At 42.1% G+C, this 17356-nt stretch overlaps 1 protein-coding gene across 1 annotated transcript in view; it reads right to left on the reverse strand.

Annotated features, from left to right (window-relative positions):
* Positions 1-17356, reverse strand: part of CPA6 (carboxypeptidase A6) — a 324809-nt gene that overhangs the window by 185029 nt on the left and 122424 nt on the right. The window lies entirely within an intron of this gene.

Below are 17356 nucleotides of genomic sequence, written 5' to 3' on the forward strand. Positions count from 1 at the left end.
AGGCAGTTTTCTCCAATAGGTCCAGGTATGGCTCTTTATTCTCTAAGACATACAAACTAAAAAGCAGATTACCTGCCCCCTGCAGCCTCCCTTTTACCATTTATGGTGCTCAGCAGAGACAGGATATCCACAATAACATCTCCCTTTCGGAACAGGAGGAATGCAGAGGTATGCGATCACAGACTCAGGTCATGATGACACCTGTCTCCGCGGGCATGACGAAGACTCCCTGCTTTGGCGGTGGAGAAAGGTCCTTGGTTGGACCCAGCATCTGCTCTCTGATATCTCTGGAACTAACTGTCCCGTTCTCTGGTTTTCTCTAGGAGGTTCTCCTTTGCCCATTATTCTTCCTGGCCACATCTGAAGTGGATATTGGTGAGTATGCACTCCTTGGAGGCAAGCAACTTTTGCAGTCAACTTCTGGTTTGTTCAGGTTTGAGGTCCTGATAGTTGTATAATGCTCTATCTTGCAAAATTTTATTTTATTTTATATTTTGGTCAGGTCTGTGATATTGTGGGTCATGTCGCAGAAACTATATGGGCTTCTGGTTTATTTTCTCCTAGGAAGTTTCATTAAGTAACCACACTCTAAGTTCTTTCCTAGATGTAACTCTCAAATCTGTCTTCTTCTTCTTCTTCCTCTTCTTCTTCTTCTTCTTTCCTCCCCCTCCTCCTCCTCCCCCTCCTCCCCCTCCCCCTCCTCCTCCCCCTCCCCCTCCTCCTCCCCCTCCCCCTCCTCCTCCCCCTCCCCCTCCTCCTCCCCCTCCCCCTCCTCCTCCCCCTCCCCCTCCTCCTCCCCCTCCTCCTCCTCCCCCTCCTCCTCCCCCTCCTCCTCCTCTCCTCCTCCTCCTCTTCTTCTTCTTCTTCTTCTTCTTCTTCTTCTCCTTTCTTCTTTCTTCTTCTTGTTATTATTTTGCTTCCTGGCCCCCATGCCTTTCCACCTCTCTTCAACTTAATGGAAGCTACTTTGAGGGCATCTGAAAGAGTAGGCGGGGTGGAAAGGTAGAAAAGTAACTCCCTTAATCTAAGCTACTTTGCAAACCTGAGAAATCTTAACGGGTCTTCTTTGCTTGAAACCATCTTTAGTCTTTTTTTGTGTGTGTTTGGGATCTAGAATCAGCCTGATTTTCCTGTCCTTTCAGACCCCAGATTCCTTTTTATTTCTGCTTGTAAACCTGTCTATTTCTTCTTGACTTCAGCTATTTATTGTAATACCTTTCTACAAGTGAGAAGGACCAAGATACACTAACATCCCAGGTATTTCCAACTACTTTCCTTAGAGGTATAGGGTCAATAGACACTTGCCTTATCTTCCAAGTTCAACTGATAGTTTTATCAAATGTTTCGTCACTACATCACACTGGTATCTTTCTTTCCACATTGCGATATCTATGTTCCTTTGTCTACTGCCCAATTGCTAAGCTCAGGCTATACACTATTTTCATTTGTTAAGATAGCACTCTATTTCAATGTACCATTTTCTCTACTAGTTGTGGTGATGCTCAAAAACAATATAATGACTGAAATATAAGAGACATTTATTTCTTGGTCACATAACAGACAAAGGTGGTTATTTCTTGTGAGTGGGCAGCTTTCCTCTATGGAGTGATTTGAGGATCCAGAAATTTTCCATGTCTGGCTCTTTCATCCTCTTGGGTGCTGTTTTTACTGTTATCCAGGCTGCAGAAGAGGAAGGAAGGAATGGAGGAAGAACTTTCATTCTTTAAAGTTTCAGCTGAGAAAAAGCCCACATCACTTTTGTGTACATTCTGATACAGACAGGAGGCAGGAGAGTAGGGTCCCTGGCAAGGGCTCTACCCTCAAGCCGGGACCCACGGCCCTAAATGAGAACAGGCATTCCTGTTTTCATGCCGAAATGTTGCCTTTTGGCCCACCATGTACCCCTATCCTGTGTCCATATAAAGCCCAAACCCCAGGCTCCATGAGCAGAAGAGCAGCAGAGCCACATGGCAGAGAAGAAAAGAAGAGGAACATCTGAACATTGAGAGGAGTTCAACTGGGGAATGGTCATAGAGGAGATTGGCCACAGGGTGGCCAAACTCCAGGGGAAGATCATCTTCCCGCTCCATTCACTTTCCAGCTCCCCATCCATTTTGCTGAGAGCCACCTCCATCACTCAATTCAATTCCTGCATTCACCATCCTTCAAGTCTGTGTGACCTGATTCTTCCTGGATGCTGGGCAAGGACCCAGGTACCAAGAGGGCGGGGTATAAAAAGCTGTCACCCTGACTCTCCACTGAGTTGGTTAACACCTAGCCATCCATGGATGGCAAAGCTAAAGGAGCACTGTAATACCCCTAGATGCTGCCATGTGGCCGGAGCCCAACAGCGCTCACCCCAGCTCACCTGCATTCTCTCCTTCCTGTAAGGGGTTTGAGCACATGGTGGCCGAGTAAATGAGCCACCCCCTTTGTGAGGGGTCCCATGAAGGGGCCAAGGCAATTCTCCCATCTCAGTTCCATTGGTCATGATCAGTTGTATGGCCACACTTAACTAATTGTAGGGAAGGTTGTGAAATACAGCACCCATGTGGAAGAGAAGACAGAATTTTGTTGAGTTACTTATAGTCTGCCATACAAAGACCATTTGAAGAAGCTCTGAAAGCCCAGAGTCCTCCCATCCCAATGGGTATGCCAGTTTGTACATGTGTCACTCTATGGTATCTGTTCACCCTAGACTCACATTGCACAATGTCCTTTGATTCTTCCCTTCTGTGAGGCTTGTAGTCTAAATGTTTGCAAGCATCACTTTGCATCTGTCCTTGAGAGAACCTTATTTTCTGTGTTTCTGAACCTTCTACTGTTTTATTAAAGTTACCTGGAATCCTGATTACAACACCCTCAAATAACTACTCTCTTAATATCCATTGATGCCACCTTCCCACTTCATGGATCTCCTGTAGAGAACATTATTCAAGGATTTGATGATGAAAAAGAGGCTAAATATTACTGGTAGGAGAATTAACTTTTATGGCTCATGTTTCTTATATTCCTGACCTGAAACTGAATTCACTTATGGTTGTGTGATATAGACCTTATTTGTACAAGTTATTAAATAATAAATTATGCTAAGCAATATCCTATGTCCTGTGAAAGTCAACGTTGAATATATATCATTTTTCTTGACCAACCTTGTCCGAGTGGTCTCCTGATTCATAAGGGCTCTTATGTTCCTGAAAGAAATTAGGTAACCCTGAGAGATTTTGCTATTCCAGAAACAATGTTGTGTTTTATTTATAATCTATCAATTGTTCTCCCCAGTATTTTCAAATACATATGATAAACAATTAGATCTGTGATATGTAGAGTCAGTCTTAGATTTGTTAAAATAGAAATACTGGTCGGGCACGGTGGCTCATGCCTGTAATCCCAGCACTTTGGGAGGCCAAGGCAGGTGGATCACTTGAGGTCAGGAGTTCGAGACCAACATGGTCAATATGGTGAAACCCCTTCTTTACTAAAAATACAAAACTTAGCTGGGCATGGTGGCTTGTGCCTGTAATCCCAGCTACTTGGGAGGCTGTGACAGGAGAATTGCTTGAACCTGGGAGGTGGAGGTTGCAGTGAGCCAACATTGTGCTACTGCATTCCAGCCTTGGTGACAGAGTGAGACTCCGTCTCAACAAAACAAAACAAAACAAAACAAAACAAAACAAAAACCCCCAAAAAACCAAAAAACCATAGTTAGGCCAGTCACAGTGGCTCACACTTATAATCCCAGTGCTTCAGGAGGCTGAGGCAGGAGGATTGCTTGAGCCCAGAAGTTTGAGACCAACCTGGGCAACATGGAAAGACTCTGACTCTACAAAAAACTTTTTAGAAATGTATCTGGGCACAGTGGTATGCCCCTGTAGTTCCAGCTATTCAGAAGGATTGCTTGAGCCCAGGAGTCAGAGGCTGCAATGAACTGTGATTGCACCACTGCATTCCAGACTCCAGCTTGGGTGACAGGCCGAGACTCTTTCTCTCTTTGAGAAAAAAAAAGAGAGAAAAAAAATACCATACTCATTGTTACCATTTCCCCCCAAGTCTCTCAGCACCTCCTCAATTATTCACATTATTCTATGACTTTTTAATGTTTGCTGTCAATTATCTAAATATACTAAGATGAAACATGCTTAGATTACTTAAACACATTATTAGTCAAGGCAGAAATAAGAAAGCTAAGCAGGTTGCTGGAGGTGACAGGAGAGAAGACTGACTTCCCAGGGCCATGCCATTTTCAGGTAACACTGTGAAGGGAACCATGTTTGTCTATGGCAAAGTTCCAGCTTCCCCATCCAGGCTCCCTTCCTCAGCACATGTACATGTCCAGTGTCCTTTCTCACTATCAGCTGGCCACCAAATAATCTCAACAAAAACCTTTTTTTTTTAGCTTGATAAAGATTTCAGGTGAGACTTCTTGCTAAGTCATGTTAGAAAGGAACTCAAATTGGAAAAGTCTTCTGCAGAGTGGAAAAACAGAGTTGTTTAATTTTTTTCAATCTATAAATTGGGATAATGCCAACCTATCTTTAAACTATGAGGATTACATTAAATAACATGTATTTGCCATTTAGCAGAGTATTTAGCACATGGTAGTATATAATTGTTATTATAAGTACCTTCTTTTTTTTATTTTTTTTATTTTTTTGGTAGGTAGAAGGATTTTATATTATCCCTTAACACCTACCATGGCCATGGCCTTTTCACTTCTTCTTTTTTTTTGAGATGGAGTATTGCTCTGTCGCCTGGGTTAGAGTGCAGTGGTGCAATGCCGGCTCACTGCAACCTCCACCTCCCAGGTTCAAGTGATTCTCCTGCCTCAGCTTCCCTAGTAGCTGGGATTACAAGCACACACCACCATGCCTGGCTAATTTTTTGTATTTTTAGTAGAGACAGGGTTTTGCCATGTTGGCCAGGCTGGTCTCAAACACTTGACCTCAGGGGATCTGCCTGCCTCAGCCTCCCAAAGTGCTGGGATTATAGGTGTGAGGGATTACACCACGCCCATCCTCGCCTTTTCACTTCTCTATATTCCACTTTAGATGGTAGGGTTAGTGACAATGAGAACCTTATTTTAGCTTGTTAATTACCCAGAACATTACTTTATCTTGTTAATCACCATATCTCTGGACCAGCAAAGGTGTTATTTCAGGTACCAATAGATTGCCTCTCAATTCCAGATCTACCCTCTTTTTGTCTTGCCTTGTGAAACTCAAGCTAGACTCCATAAATATTTCTCCTTTGATAGCTGGTCAGTGTTAGGCTTTGTCAAGAGAGGGCTTTTCAAGACACTGGGAAGGAAGGAAATTCTTTTCCTAGTTCTCATATGCTTTTTTCTTTCCTATGACATGGAAACTGGTGCCATGTGGAAGGCCCAGTGACACTTACTCTCTGGCAAGTTTTGCTCATACCAAAGCAAGAGGCCAGCCCTAGCCTGCTGGCGGCACAGCAAATTTCTCACTTTGTGGTGCATGGATTCCAAGAAGGCCTGAATCTCACCCTTCTGATAGAGGGGAAGATGCTCCATCAAGTTCTTATTCCCTTCCTTGGACAATCTTCCTAATGCCAAAGAGTAGTAGTTCTCTGCATTTATATTTTCTATCTTATGTCTTTTAGTAATTAGTTGTCATTTACTAGCTAATATTACTTTATATCAAAAATTTTCTGTTCAAATTATTGGTGTGTCTGTCTCCTGACTGGACCTTGACTGATCTTGGTTGCACAATACAAATTCATGGACAAAATGAATGGACTGTCTAAGTATGGCCCTGGATATGGTGGCTGAAGTTTTAGGGCAGAGAGGGATATGGAAGAAGGGAAGGAGGAAAGAAAAGTATATCCTGCCGTTCCATTGTTTATCTTCCCACCTGTTCTCTCCTTGTCTGAAAGCCCAAAGGTTGCTTCTTCCATATATTCTCAAAAGGCTATGTATCTATATTATCAAAAGCCTCAGCGTGGCCCCATAACACAGAGGCATCTTCTGACTGTGCTCCCAATATCACCTCTCTAAGGGAGTCAACAAGCCTTGTGATGCAACTTCCCAAAGATCACAATCTCTGTACTGGGTCAATGTCTTTTCCCTTATGCTTCATGCTCTCTGTACCTTCTCCTTTCTTCTTTCTCAATATGATGCTGATTCTTAGCCCAGATCATAGTCCATATTCAAAATGTAACTGGAATTTGACAGAGCAGAAGAAACACTGATGATCAGATAGCCTCAAAGCAAATCCAATTATCAGCAAAACATCTAAGAGATGTGTTTGTGGGACCATGGGAATTTTAATCATTCCACATTTATACAACTAGGAAAACAAAATGGTAGAAAACAGGAAACTTCTTTAATCAAGCAAAGTCTTTGTGGTTATGGCTGATGAATATGCAAAAGCTGCTCTGAATTTTTTTAGGGCACAAAGTATTGCCACATATGCATCCCTAATAGCTGTTTTTAGGTTATTAGAAAGGAATGGGTTTGCTAATCAAGTAAGCCAGAGGCTTAAAGAGATACAGACATTTTTGATTATACAAAAATCACAAATTGACTCCAAGGCAGAACACCTGAGCTCTGACTTTCAAATTCACATGTTTCTGATAATCAGCATTGCTGTATTCATTGAGTTAGTCAACACCCAAAGGCAAAAATCTTAAGGTTAGGTGAGGCTCTAATGGAAGATTGCAGATCTCAAAGATAGTTCTCTAAGAAGTTTATCATCAAGCTATTACAGAAATCCCACTTCCTCCATAAAACTTCCTTAGTAATTGAGGAAATGGATAATTTCCCCTACCTCATACCCTTGCCTATTTCATGATACCTGCTTGCTCCATCATTTTACAACAGTTTTTATTTACACCTACCATTTTTTTATCATGACTGAAAATAAATTATGCATATGTTCCTGATGAGAATCCAAGTTAGTGTTGTTTGTATTATAATTATAGGCAAATAGATGGATGAATGAACTACATATGCTCATTCACTCAAGCAATATTTGTTGACTGCCTACTATTGCCAGGCACTAGGGAAACAAAGATGAGTCAGACATCAGTCCTATCCAAAGAAGAATGGTAAGTCATCCTTCTCTCAGGGAGTTCTCAATCTGGTAAGGGAGACACAGTATGTGGACAAATTGCTACAGTGTATGTAGAGATATATATGTACATACCAGCTGCAGGTTAGTACAAATGTGGAAATGATTGACTCTTTCTGTGGTTCCCTACTTTACAGATCAGGAAATAGAAGCACTGAAAAATCAGCTAACTTGCTGACACTCACACAACTAGTGATATGGACAGGAGACCGGGAAATCCTGGGTAGAAGAGGGCAGTTCCTGGGCAAAGGCCCCACCCTCAAGCCTGTATACCCATGGCCCTAAATGAGACCAGGCATTCCTGTTTTTGTGCCCAAAAAGTTGCCTTTTGGCCTGCTATGCCCCCTATCCTGCACCCATATAAACCCTGAACACCAGGCTTCAGAAATAGACCAGCAGACAGATGGCAGAATGATGCGGCAGAGAGAGAGAGAGACGAGGAGGAACATCTGAACTCTGAGAGGAGTTCGGCTGGTGGGTGGTCGGAGAGGAGTCGGGCCTATATTCCAGCTCCCTGTCCATCCCAGGATAGGGATAGCCACCTCCACCACTCAATAAAACCTTGCATTCATCCTTCAAGCCCGTGTGTGACCCGATTTTTCTGGGATGCTGGGCAAGAGCTCGAGACACAGAAAGCTGTCACTGGCCCTCTGCCCTTGCGAAAAGGCAGAGGGACCATTGAGCTGTGGATGGCAAAGCTGAAAGAGCTTTGTAACTCCTAGACACTACCACGGGCTGGAGCCCAGAGCTTTGTAACTCCTAGACACTACCACGGGCTGGAGCCCAGAGCACTCACTCCAGCCTCTGCACTTGCCTGTCTGCATGCTCCCCATCCCACATGGGGTTTGAGCAGTGGGGTGACTGAACAGGTGAGACACACCACTGTCACACGTTCTGCAAGGGGGATCAGGGAACTCTCCCTTTCATCAGTACATGGAAGAGTCTGGATATGAACCCAAGAAGTATTGTCACCAGGATGGCCCCTACTGATGGTGGGAAAACTTTAACTGTTTTTTTAAGTCTGTTTATAGGCACAGCTGTTTAAAGAAACCAGATGGTCTGGATGCCACAAGTAGCCCCCTTGAGACCCGCTGCTGAATAACTGAGGAAGTTCAGACCCACATGAAACTGGTGCAGACCAGAGCAGGTGACCTCCAGTTACCTTTAAGTCATTAACATATCATTATAATACTAGAAATCTCTCCCCTAAGAGAAAATTGCCCCCATTTGTCTACAGGCAGTGTGTGTAGAAACATGTTCCTGTACTATGCCTGTGTTTGCAACTCCATCCAGTACCTGCCTACATACTTCCCCAGGCTTGCGCCCAACTCTCTAAAACTCCCATGCCTCCAGGAAGATGGTGCCTTTGGAACATGAGCTCCCCTTCTCCATTCTTTGGCCACTGAATAAAAACCTGGTTGACTTCCCAATTGGATGTTCTTTCTTTGCAGCCAATGTGAATTAGGCAAAGAACACAATTGACCAGTGACATTATGTCTCCAGGGGTCTTACTTTTAAGCACTGTGCTAACTGCTTTCCATATTCGCCCTGTGCAAGACCTCACATGGTTGAATATTTAATAATTAAATTTGAATGGTGTTAGTGAATTCTTTTAGGTTATCGATACTCGTTTATATGGTTGTGCCCTGATACCAGTGATCAGGACAATGGTGCACTTCTCTAAAAAGGGTTGTGGGGTCCAGGTTCCACACTTCTCAGCAACATTGACCTCTAAAACCAAGCAAGGCAGGGGAAATCTCTGCAGATTTATACAGCTAGAAAAATGAAATGGTTGAAAATAGGAAACTTTAATTAAAAGAATTTTCAACTAAACTTTTGTCTTTGGAGCTGTAGGTCTAAGAAATGGCACCAAAGTATGGTTTATACACTTGATAGAAAACCTCTCAGTCACCAAGGAGTGCCATCCTTGCCCCTTGAAAAAGGAACTTTGTCTATTCCTGTATCTTTGATCACGTTAACGTCCTTTAAAAGTGGAAATGGTTAGATTCACATTTAACAAAGCACAAATCGTTCCCTCCAATATTTGTAATTTTCAGGTGAAATTGCAAGGATGAATAAAAAAGGTGACCTACATAAAAAAAAGGAAATAAAAACAAGAGGGGTGGGTCAAAAAAGTAAAGGTCTTTTTTAAGCCTTTGCTGGGCTGTGTTCCTGAAGGTAGTGGCCTGTGCACATAAGCCTTTTAGTACCAGCTGAAGAGTCACTAGTCCTTTCTCTTCCATCAGTGCCTCCCTATCCACCATATGCAATTCAGAGAATTAATGACATTTCAAATCTGTAAGAAAGCCTACTGGGGATGGGTGAGTGGAGGAAGCACAAAGGGATATAGATGTTAGGGTCTAACAGTCTATAGAATTCAGTGAGGGTCAAATAACTCAAGGAGAATCCAGTATTTTAGCCTAGGTTTCAAAGATAAGTGCTGTTCACTAGGTGGTCAAAGAAGAGGAGAGCATTCCAGACAAGAACAGCTTGAGCTAAGGCGCTTAGGTGAGAAATTACAACTGGTTCAGTATGGTTCGCGTGATGGGCACTAAGCCAAGGAGTGTGACAGATGCTGAGAAGTGTTAGGCAGGAAGGTGCAATTTTGACTGGCCCTATGGGTCACACCAAAGAGTTTGAAGTCTATACCCTAGGCCAGTGGCTTACTCCCTTGGCTACATCCATAATCCCCTAGGGAGCTTAAAGAAATTTTAACCACCAAGCCTCACCTGAGCAACTGAGTCAGAATCTCTAGCAGTGGGGTTAGATGTCAGTCTTTTATAAAAAGCTTCCTATGTGTATCCTGGGTTGGGAATTACTGCTGTTGACTATGGTGAACACTTAAAAGGTTTTAAGTAGAGATGTGACTTGGTTAGTTTTTCATTTCAGAAAGATCACTCTGACTACAGTATGGAGAACAAATAGGAACCATGTGTGAGGGCTGCAGAAAAGACACTGGGGAGGCTGGTGCAGTTCAGGCTAAAGATGATCAGGGCCAGAACTATAGAAGTGGCCTTAAGACTGCAGAGGAGAAGTTAGGTAACTGTCATCCTCCATCTGGGATTTGGTGGCAAATTGAATGTGTGTGTGTGTGTGTGTGTGTGTTGTGGGGGTCGTGGGGAATAGAAGATGTGGTGGATTACAAAAATGACCACAGACTCTCTTGTACATACCTTACCATTCTCTCACTAAGCATGAGAGTCTGCTTTTCCACTTCTTGAATCTGAGCTGTGACTTTCTTTGGCTAGGATAATGTGGCAGAAGTGACATTTACCGAGTACTCTAAGCTTGGGTTCAAGGAATTTTGTAAGTTTGTTCTCTCTCACTCTTAGAACCCTGTGACTCCCAAGTAAATAAGCCTATCCTAGACAACGAGAGACCCATGGTCCAGTTGTCTGTCATCCCAGCCTACAGCCTGCCAACCACTAGACATGCAAAGGAGGCAATGACAGGTGATGGCAGGTACATGAAAGAGCCCAGTGGAGATTACTTTCTATAAAAGACTGTGCTAGACCCAACCTTCAGCTGTCCTCAGGAATGGCCAATACTACATCCGGCAAGAGCAATTCCTTTTAATGTTTAACAGTTAGTCTCAAAACAGATTGTTTAAATGTCAAAACTTAGAAATTCTTAAAATAGAAAAGAAACGCGATCAGCTTAAAATACTACCGCATAAGCCGAAGGTCATGTCAATTCAGTTGAGTAAATTAAATAAAGGATCACTGGGGTAGATCATCATCATCATAACATGGTAGAGGGTTTTTTCCTTTTGAAAGAATGTTTCTAATGTATTTGTTTCTTAAACATACTGTATTGTTTCTCTTAATATGTATTTGTTATTGAGTTTATTAATTATCAATATACACATGGAGATAAATGCAAGCCATGCTTGAAAATTATATTCCTGAAATTTAACCCGTGGCTGCAGTTGGACATCTGCCTGGATAATAAGCAGCTTTTTCTCTCTTTCAAAATTCATGCTACAGAAGGCAAAAGTCAGTGTTCTTTCATTACTTTACAAAGCCTTTAACAAAAAAGTAGAAATGTAACTTCCTACCCCAAACATACTGACAGGCCAAATTCTTGGTCTCTTCCTCACTTTTACCTTTTATGAAGTATCATTCATAATGCTCCTGTGTATCTTCAGCCAGCATACCAAGCCACTGGGTATTTAAAGTATTAGATTTTTATTGCTAAATTACCACAAGGTTAGCAGCTCAATTTCATTATTTTGTTGTTTCTGTAGGTCAGAAGTCTGGGCATGTTGTGGATTCTCTGCTCAGGGTGTCACTGGGCTGAAATTAAGGTGTCAGTTGGGCTGTAGTTTCATTTGGGCTTATCTTCTCACTGCTGGTAAAATTTATTTCCCTGTGGCTGTAGGACTGAGGCCCCCATTTTCCTTTTAGTAGGCTTTAGATAGTTCTCAGCAGCAAGAGGCCACCCACAATTTCTTGCCATGGGGCAGTTCACAGCATGGCTGTTTGTTTTTGCAGGCTAGCAGGAGTGAGTAGTCTGAGTGCCTCTTCTGCAACCAGCTGGAGGAAACACCGATTTTAAAGGGCTCACTTGATTAGATCAGACCCACCTTGGCAATCTCCCTATTTTGAGGTTAACTAATTGGGACCCTAATTACATCTGCAATCCTTTTACAATGGTGCCCAGATTAGCATTTCAGGAGAGAAGATGTGTGTGCACCAGGGCCAAGAGTCTTGGGGGCCATCCTAGAATTCTGCCTATCATAGCCATGATTAAGGGATCCTACAATCACACGATCAGATTCTAATTAAGTTGGGAACAAATATCTTCCACAGCATGAATTCCACCACCCATTTCCTCCTCATAAGTTTTCCAATTGATTAAACTGTCCACTTAGATGTTTGAGTTTACAAACTCCCACAGTCACAGGTGTTCTAGAGCTCTTGTAGGTCCTAGTGTATGACTTGGTAGTGCACCAAGGAGGATTAGAGAAGACAGCAGTCAACTACAGCACAGTACTGGGGTGTGAGGGAGGGAGGCCACACCAGGGACAGCAGCAGCACATTTCATGTACAAAGCAAGGGAAGAGAGATGAAGCCTTCCTCCTAGCAAGTATAGTTTTCCCCATGTGATTTTATGACTTTTGACATGTCATTTAATGACACCTGACAAACCAATATTTATGAGGTTGTGTTTCAGTTTGAAAAAAATGACAAACTTTTGGACAAATAGGACAGTTTCCTATCCTACAGCTCTCTGATGAGGAAATTGGAAACAGAAATACCATTAATTGTTCTTTCTACAAGAGTGTGTCAATTGTATAATGGAAACTTTGTGATCCTACATAAAACCATTTCTATTACTTCAGAGTACAAAGAATTTGCAAAGAGATGTAGGCAGAATGTGGTGTTGGGACTTTAATTTACTTACCTGCAGACTGTTCCCATTCCATCATAACTTTATTTAAATCATGGTTATGCTCTTAATTAACAATTTAATTGGTTGGTGCTTTCTCAATCCAGTTCTCTAGGGGCATGGTTTTCTGTTTAACTTTCTTGTTTTAATTCTTCCGCAAAACCATACAATTTAATTAGGAAAGTAACCAGCTTTGTAACAGCAGTTCTATGTCTAATTAACTATGCTTTGACAGTCTCTTCTCAGATTCCGTTCAACATGCACATGCATTTTGCATTTGTTCATGTTTCAGAGAAGACATTGTGAATTTATAGCCTATGCATGTAGTCCAATTACTTTCCACTTTCCCTAAGATGCTTGGTTACAACTAGTGAAATCAGGAAAATTAACAATGATTCATATATGAATCTGAGAGCCAAAGGCCAAGATGTAGGTTGTTAGTTCACTGTGTGTGTGGGTTTTCTCCTCCTGCAGAATAGATTACCACAAACTTAGCAGCTTAAAACAATACCTGTTTATCATCTCACAGTTCTGCAGGTCAGAAGTCCCGACATGGCTGGCTAGATTCTCTCTTCAGGTATCAATGGGCTAAAATCAAGCTGTTAAAACAGCCCTTATGAGAATTACAAGTCAGGCTTTAGGCAGAATTATAGTTGGGCATTGACCGGGGTGTGCTGGTGTACTTCTACCCAAGTTCCTGCAGCTGCTAACTAACTGAGATCCACATTGTGGGGAGCACGGACCACCTGCTCCCCACATTGTTCCTATAGATGGAATCTCTGGCACTGGACCTTTCTGCCCAAGAGTTGCTTAAAGTGTTTTTCAGATCTTGAATTCCAGCAGAATAGCTGACACCAACCAGTCTGAAGACCTCCACCAAGAAACCAACTCAGCAAAGAAGTGTAGGAAATGCAGTTTTTTCAACTTCCTGTCCCATGACTTCATTCCTCACTTCTCAATCAATCTGTGATCCCAATTCCTGTTCAGCCCATCACCTGTTCAGACCCTAAGCCAACCTCCTTGGGGAGGCAGATTTGAGGTTTCCTCCCATCTCCTTGTTTGGCTGCCCTACAATTATCAAACCATTTATCTGCTGCAACTCTTGTTGTTTCAGTATATTGGTCTGTTACTGCACAATGGGCAATCAAACCTAGTGGTCCTATAACAGTGTCCGCTGGGCTGCCTCCTCCAGGCTTATGTGGCAGAATCCACTTCCTTGTGTTTGGAGGACTGATGTCTCAATTTCCTTGCTGCCTATCAGCTGAAATCCATTCTTACTTCCTAGGGGCCATTGGAATTCCTTAGCTCGTGACTCTCATGGATAGTTCACAACTTAGCAGTTTGTGAACTGCTATCTTGAGACCAGCAGAAGCACTTCTCTGACCTCTTCTGTAAACAGCTAGAGGAAACTTTTTGCTTTTAAAGTGCTCATCTGATTAGGTCAGGTCTGCCCTATGTCATTTCCCTTCTGCCATATAATGTAGCATCATCAAAGGAATGGCTGTCCCATCATATTCACAGGCCCCTCCTCATCCTCAGGGGAGTGATTATTCAGGGCATGTACACCAGAGGGGATAGAAATCTTGGGGCTATCTTAGAATTCTGTCTATCACAGTGTGATTTAGGGAAGGAAGGCAACTAAAGGTCTTCTGGCAAACCCTCCTTCTTCCCTTCTAGAGGCAATGCACAGGGAATGCAAAGAAGCTGTTAGCAATGCCCATAATTCTGTCCCATTAGCTCCACAGGCTGGAAGATGACACACGGTCATATTCTTTTTTCTCTGCAGGCTGCTTTCTCTGCCTGGCCAGAATTGCTGCTTTCCATAGTACAAATGGTTTGCTTGGTTGAAATCATTCGAATTTAAAATGACATCAAGGTAATGCAATGCTTTTAGATAGAAATTTATCAAAACTTAATATCTCCAACTTCAATCCAATAAAACTACTTCTTTAGTGAAAGGAAATGAAGAAATGTACAAAAAAATTTAACAGAGCAGGTCTGAAAAATACTATCTTTAGAAAGGCCTGCTTGTAAAATTGGCCTTGGCTGGCATTTGGAAAGTTGGATATCAGGAGGGCTACCACCACCCTAACTAATAAGAGTGATTCAATGTGCTTAGATTGTGCAAATAATGTAGTTCATGCTGAACACCTACTTGTCTTCTGGGAGTCTGGAATTTGGGTATGTGCTAGGCAGAGGGTATCTACATAACTTTACCCCAATAAAAACCCCAGGCATTGAGTCTTTAATGAATTTCCCTGGTAGACAACACTGCATGTTTGTTGTCACAAGTTGTTACTGATGGAATTGAGCACATCCTGTGTGACTCTATTGGGAGAGGCCTCTTGGAAGCTTGTGCCTCATTTCCCCTGGACTTCACCCAATACTCCTTTACCCTTTGCTGATTTTGCTTTGTATCCTTTTGCTGTGACCGATCATAGCTGTGAGTAGGACTATATGCTGAGTTTGGTGAGTCCTTATGCAACCCATTGAATGGGGGCATGGTCTTGGTGACCCCTGACTCTAGAGTTAAAGTAAATGATAATGATAATGATCACATTCTGAGTCTAGGCTCCACTGCCCTACAAACTTGGCTTCAATCCTCTCCATTGTGAGGAAAATCAGAATAAACTGACTAGAGGCAAGAGGCAGGCCTCATTTGGGTCCTAGAGGGCTTGACACTGACTAGATCCATGTTCCAATCCCATACTGTGGCTTGGGCAAGTTACTTAACTCTGTCTCTCTTCTTCTGTAAAACAGCAATAACAATAGACTTACTTCATAGGACTGTTAAAATGGGGCAATTTGTAGAAGCATGTAGCATTGTGGCTGAGAGGAGCTGGATGTGACTCTGTGTGGAGTGTAGAGCACAGTTGATATCCTAATATTAAGCTTCTTTCTTCCCTTCACTCTGCTCTCTTCTTTCTCACCAGATCCCTTTCCCTCCATTCTCTGAGTTGTCCCCTAAGCTCCTTTACATCCAAACCATTTCCTCCCCCAGGTGGTCACCTTTCTTTGAGGACTAAATGAAAACAATCTGCAGGAATGATTTTCTTTAAATGCTTACCAAAAAGGGCCCAATGTAAATGTGTGGTCATCAGTGCCAGCAGCCCTATTTACAGTCTAGAGCTTTGATTCCATCTATGATGATTTCTGAGAGTTTATAAGTAACCCCTACAGTCCTCACAGATGTAATTTTATTGCTTTTGATAATGGTAAGTGATTATCACAAATATAACAGTGCAAGTTCATTACTTTGTAAGGCCTAACACGTAAATAGATTCACGAATGGTAGAAACATCCTTTGAGAAATATTTTGCTCCAATATTTTGTTCAGAATATCTGTTCCCTAAAACACTGGACTTCAAAATGAAAAGTGGCTATTTTTCTGGTGGTATATGAAAACACAATTTCAGTGGAGACGGAAACTTCCACTCAAAACTTGCTTTGCTTCTTTGCAATTAATAAGTTCCTGGTGGACTATTCAGAAAGTGTTCAGCTACAATTGCTGAAAAGGATGTCGTTGGGTGAAGAGGTTAACGATAGCCTCCTAGAAGCAGATTCCTGCTAGAAGAAAAGGGGGTTTAGGAAATGCCCAGTGACCATGGTCTCTCTGGTATTGCATAAAACAACCACAATTTGGGGATGGGTTCTTGCATCCTCACCCTGGGCCCTTGTAATGAGACACCATGCTTGAACTCAATACTATTTGTGTAGGGGCTGGGAATGAGGAGAAGACAGGGAATCAATAAACTCAATGTTCAAGACATCATTTGCAAATAAATTCAATATTTGAAGGGAACATGCCAAAGAGAAAAATCAAACCATAAATAAAAGAAAAAAAGTTTGTTAATTACAAATATCTCCAGAAGCCACAATGTCTCCTTCCTCCCTCATTCCCTAACACTCCTTCAGGTAGGACTGTACTTCAGTCATGTAGGAAAAAACATTTTTCTATTTCATATTAAAGATTAATGAGGCCTGTTTGGTAATCTGCTTTGCTGTCCATTAAAATGAAGCCTAAACCACCACATAGTTTTTGGGCTTGCTTGTATTTTGGTAGGCATGGAAAAGAACCAATCACACCACACTTCTCATCGTAACTTTTAGGTAAAAACTAACACTCAATTGTATGCACTGATGGAGTTAGAGAAATGCTCTAACTCTAAAATCCATAAAGTTTATCAAAGATTGAATAATCAGAGCCTTCAACCTTTGCCAAGAAAATTCTCTTATCAGACCCACTGAAACATAGCAAAACTAATTAACTTGAATTTCTGGCTTTAATTTTTCCTCAACTCACTTCTGCTTAAAGTTTTAATTAAGAGGAAAGTGCCTAGATGATCAGTAGGAAGATTCAAGAAGGAAAAGAGAAGCTCTAGAAAACAGGAAACTGAATTCATTCATTCATTAAGGAAAAATAACAAAACCATGTATTGAACTTCTAGGACATTCCAGACACTAACTAGAAATACAGCAATGAACAAAAAATAGATAAACTCTCTCATGAAATTTACATTCTACCTTGGAGATGGGTAGTAAATAGATAATGTGTCAGATAGAAAATTTTCTTTTCTTTTCTTTTTTTTCTTGAGACAGGGTTTCGCTCTTTTGCCCAGGCTAGAGAGCAGTGGTAACAGAGCAAGACCCTGTCTCAAAAAAAGAGATACTAGACCTCACTGCAACCTCCCAGGTCCAACTGATCCTCCCATCTCAGCCTCTCTAGTAGCTGGGACTATAGGCATGTGACACCACACCTGGTTAAATTTTTATATTTTTTTGTAGAGATGGGGTTTCACCATGTTGCCCAGGCTGTCCTTGAACTCCTGGGCTCAAGTGATCTGCCTTCCTCAGTCTCCCAAAGTGCTGAGACT

This window comes from Pan paniscus, chromosome 7, assembly GCF_029289425.2.
Source record: "Pan paniscus chromosome 7, NHGRI_mPanPan1-v2.0_pri, whole genome shotgun sequence".
NCBI classification, from domain to species: domain Eukaryota; kingdom Metazoa; phylum Chordata; class Mammalia; order Primates; family Hominidae; genus Pan; species Pan paniscus.